We start from the raw sequence: 5,347 nt of genomic DNA, 5'->3' as shown, positions 1-5,347 counted from the left end.
TAAAAAAAAAAAAAAAAAAAAAAAAAAAAAAAAAGACATACTGCTATTGCACGCTTAATAGACCACCATGTCATATAAACATGACTTTTGTATGCACTGGAAAACCAAACAATGCATTGACTTGCCTTACTGCAATATTCACTTTATTGTGATGGTCTGGAACTGAAACCACAATATCTCACAAGATGTGCTATACCCGTCAAGTGTCTAAAACCATGCCTGGCTCCGTAAGTGTCAGCCTTCAGCACATGATGGGTGTGAGGTACCTTTGAGACATCAGAATGCAAGCGCCCTTGGTCGAATTACTATTGGATCCTGGCTTGACACATGGAGGGTGCTCAATGACTATTTGTTAGCAGGACAAGGTAAGGATTTTGTCTAGAGGGTGGGCTATGAATATCAACCTGTGAGTCCCTGCATGGGTGGGACCTGAAGCCTTTGGCTGGGGTGAGCCCCTAGGGAGGGAGAGTCAAGGGAAAAGGGGCCTGACCTGGAGGGCTTGAGGAGCCTCGGACTTGGGCCCATGGGTTCCATTTGGGACATGAGTGTCTCCCATTTCTGACCCCCTATCACTTACCCCTTGGGATCCATTCAGCATCATTCCCCTCAGGGCACCTGAAACATACACATTCTAGGGAGAATTTGAAGACAGCTTGACCTTAAGATAGGGATGTTGGCCTTTCCATCTTAGCATAGGGTGGGAAAAGGTGGCCTTCTCCACACCTGGAGCCACAGCCGTGCAAAACAATAGTATTGCAACACAATTGGGGTTTTTCCCCTAAGCATTCATCCTGCGGAGAGTCAGCTGTAACCCACACTGGCTATCCTGTTCCTACAGCCAAAGCCCTGTTTTACTATGCCACCCCATGCTCCCTCCCTTTCCTCCCCCTGCTCTTGTTGGAACACCTCTGGGGTGCCAGAGACTGGCCCCTGAGCTCCGTCAGAAAGGAAGGTCACCCCGCCATGGCTCGTGTGCCTCCCTGGGCCAGTGATCTGGCAGGTTTCCCCTATCTTTAATGGTGTTATTTCCCCATGGCCTGGAAGTTCACTCTTGGCGGGCCAGGGCTGGGCACTCAGCCAGAGGGGCCCTATAGGAGGCCCCACCCTCCTGAGCCTACCTCCAGGCCTTCATGACTAGTGTCAAGGACAGGCTGTGGGAATGGGCCTCAAGAACTTTCTGTTAGCTTCCCCTGCTCATTGTGTGCTAAGCTTTAAAACCGTATTTAATAGTTTTTGTACATTGTAAATGGCAACACCCCAGGACAGAGCCCTGCCTGCCCCACCCCAGGAAGAGGGTCTGGTTCCTGGTGGAGGCTCTGGCCTGCTTCTGTGAGCTTCCCCAGATCAGTAGACAGAGCCCAGGCCACAGAGGACAGAGCAGGTCAGAGGGAGGACCAGAAGAGCCTCATCCTTGAAAGCCTGAGAAAAGAAGGGAACTGTCAAATTAGGTTTCAGGGTCCTAAAAGGTCATTTTTTATTATGTGCATTTTTTCCACTGTAAGATCAATATAATCTCATTACAGAAAATTTGGGAAATAGGAAAAAAAAATGCCCCAAATCCCACAATCCAAACACAGCCACTGTTGACATTTTAGAGGTTTGTTTCTAAACTTCCTATGTGCATTTTTATTTACATAGTTTTAATCATACTGTATATATAATTTTGTATTCTATTTTTTCCTTGGTACCTAATCAGTAGCATTTCCATGTTCTTAACTGACCTTTGTAACTAGTATTAACTGTTGCATTACATTCTACCCAAGGAAATGCTGTGGTCCACTTAATCATCCCCTTTTGGACATTCCAGTTCACACTTTTGCACTCTTCATTCTTATAACTAATTCTAAGACAAACATCTTTATGCATCGGATTTTTCTGCATTTAGGAATGCTTCCTTTGGTTGGCATCCTGAAAGAGGAAGTCTTGAATCACGTATGGTTCCTTAGGTCTATTGCTGCTGTTTTTCCAAAGGGCACACCAGCAATGTGGAGCAGGCCTCAGGTTAGAATCGGGATAAAGGATCAGAATGAGGGGAAACTGAGGTCTAAACAGCAAGGATCCTCTTCTCTCAGTACCCAGGAAACTGGAACAAAACTTCCCCAGGGGCTAGGTTGAGAGGTCAGAGGATCTAGGAAGAGAAACTGGGGATGACTGGAAATACCTGATGTATGTGAAAATCTGTGCCAAAGAATGTAATGAGTAGATGTGTAATTGCCCGCGTGTGGATATTGTGTACCCAGCCCTCCCCGAGCTGCGCCACCCCAAACAGCTGATTGCTCAAGGGCCATATAGCAGTGAATTATAGGAGAAGGACAGACAGGTGAAGGCCAGGATCCCAGGGGCATCACATTTAAAGGAGAAGCTCTAATTACCTGGCAGGTGGCATAGAAAGTTACTGAAAGAAGGAAACTGCCCCGCCCCCACAGTCCCTGGAGGCCACCTTGCCCTGCACCTCACTTAGGGCATCCTGTAAAAAGGGATTTCCAACTCCCGCTCCCTGCTTGGTTCCAGGCTGCTTGCCTCAGCCCATTCCTCCCACCTCATGCAATCCTGGATTTTATCCTTCCAACTTGCGATCTTACTGGGCATTCTTTCATGTTTCAATTGTGTTCAGGGGCAAGGTACTTGTATATCTCACACTGGTTCCTTCAAACCATAATTCTGGCTCCACCATCACCTGCTAGCAAGCTTTGTTTGGGTCATTTCTCTGCTTTCACATGCCTTCAGGACCACCACAGCTCCCGCCCTCGAGGGCTCCCTCCCCGCACTCTCTCCTCATACTGTTGGGTTCCATGCACGATTGCTGGCATCTGTATCTTCTTCCAGCCCAGACCTCTCTGCTGGGCTCCAGGCCCCCATTCCAGCCTGGAATTCCAAATGCAGCTCAGAGCCAGCAGTCCAGCCGAACCCAGTATCTCCCCTTTGGGTTGCACCTGCTCCAGTCCCTCGTCCTGTGAGTGGTACCACCAAAACCTAGGTCTTATGCCAGAAATGCAACCCTCCTAGACTTGCCCTTACTTCTTTCCTCCCATCCAATCAGTCACCAAGTAGTTCTCAAATCCATTCTTTCCTTCTGACCCTCCTCCCTCCAGGGTCCTCAAATTCACTCCCACAATCACTCCTCACTGACCTGAGTCTTCTTTCTTTAACTCTCTGGCTCCCAAAGTGGTCCTTCTCAAATGTTAATCTAATCAGGTCACTTCCCTATTTCAAACTCTAACTGGTTCCTGGAGCAAGAGATGCTCCAGGGTGACGTTCCAAATCCATTCATTCATTTACTCGTTCAGCACATACTTACCGAGGTCCTACCATCTGACAGGCACTGGGCTAGCAGTAGGTATACACTGAGAAAGAGAACAGACATAGCGATATAATATCCAATGAAATTCAAGGTCATCTGAGAATGGCCCTTCCGTTCATGTCCAGTTTAATCTCTCAATGCATCCCTGCCTTGCACCATATAGTCCTACCCATGACCTTGTAGTTCCCCAAAAGCATAACACCTCCCTGCTTTTGATTAGTTGCTTCCCAGACTTGTATAGGCTTCCCCATTTCTTTGCATAATTACATTCTCCCTAACTCAGCTGTGCTTTCAGCTCCTCTTGAAAGATTTCACTAACACCTCCCCCTCCAACCCCTCTGGATTGACCTGCCCTTCCTCTATGCCCCAGCACCTGTGTTTACCTCTGTAATTGTATTTACTACACGGTGTGGTGACATAATTTACTGGCCTGTATTCTCTTTCACACACACACACACAAACACACATGTTCCTTAAGATAAGAATAATTTTTATCACCCATGCCCAACCATGTGTGGTACATAGTCAGCATTTGGTAAATGAACTATATAAAAATAACACATCATTCTTGTTGTTGAGTTAGTATCATATTTAATGCATTTATTTATATAATTCATAATAACTTCAGATAACTATCTTGGTTACTTTGGATGCAACATTTAAGAAACCTTCAAGACAGTAGCATTAAGTTAATCTGTTCAGTGCCTATTGAACAAATTATTGTTGAGTGCCTACTATGCACCAGGCATCATGTTAGCACTGAGGATATGGCAGTGAAAAAGTTAGACAAAATCCCTCTCCTCGTGGAGCTTGCATTCTGGTGGGGAGAGGTAGACTATAAACACATAGGCAATTAGAAATCTCAGAAAGTGATACATGCCATGGAGAAAACACAAGAATAATGGAGAAGAGCATTCGTGGAGACAGCAGAGGGACCTTCCATGTTAGCGAGTCTGTTTTGGAAGGACTCTCTTTATCTCAACTTCCTCATGTGGGAGCTGGGAATCATAAAACCAGCTCCAGCATCAGTATGCTTGGAAGATCACATGAGAAAATATGGACACAGCGCTGACATTTCATAGAAATTGTCCTTCTTGCAGGGTGTTAAGCCAGGGAGAGGGGTGACCTAAGTTACACCCTGAAAGGAGCAGGTGGAGAATGGATCACAGAGCCAGGACAGGTAGCAGGGGGATCACCCAGGAGGCTGTTGCATGGAAAGATAAAGGCTTCTGACTTCATGTTTCTGGAAGCAGATCCTACCACGTGCCCTGTGTTTTAAGGACACTCTCAAGGCGAGTTTACATAGCCATCTCCTGGACGTGAAGAGCCCATTTGTGCCTGATGGAATGTATAAGACCATGCCGTGTTTCCTGCAGTTCGCAGGAATCACACACGTGTCCTGTATCAAGTTCTTCCGTGACTGTCACGCTCAGAAGTCATTCATATCTGGATGTGATTGTGTTTCTCTCTTTCTCCTGTTCCTTGCCTGTCTCCTCGGGGTTTCCATCATTACATTTATTTGATTCCTTAGTATTTCACCAACATTTCTCCTACTGTTTCCCAGAGTTCTTAGAAGCTGCTTGGCCATTGTTATATTTTTAAGAAATGTAAAGATTTGATGAACTGAATAAATAAGAACACATACAATTCTTAGATTATGTAATTAGAAATGCACACAGTTCTTATAAACATGATCTACCTGTCATATGTTAATGGTGAAGCGTTTGAATGTTGACGGGGTGAGATTTTCACGCTATAATCAAATGGTTGTCTACTCAACAGCTGGACGGAAGCATGAAAACTCCAAACAGGTCTACCTCAGGGAACATAATAATATACATGTTTGTTGATGGAAGAAGGAAGGAAGGAAGGAGGGAGAGAAGGAAGGAAGGAAGGAACTAATTCTTGAGACTTAGTGGAACAGTGGAAGTAGGAAAGAAATGTCTAGGAAATATTCCTGGTGAAGCTGCTCTAGACCATCTCCATTGAGATCTTGGGTGGCTTAGCTCCAAATTCTCAGCTTGGTCCTCTCTCTGCCCCTCCCTC

This window comes from Phoca vitulina, unplaced genomic scaffold, assembly GCF_004348235.1.
Source record: "Phoca vitulina isolate PV1807 unplaced genomic scaffold, GSC_HSeal_1.0 scaffold95, whole genome shotgun sequence".
NCBI lineage: Eukaryota > Metazoa > Chordata > Mammalia > Carnivora > Phocidae > Phoca > Phoca vitulina.
This window is presented reverse-complemented; position numbering follows the sequence as displayed.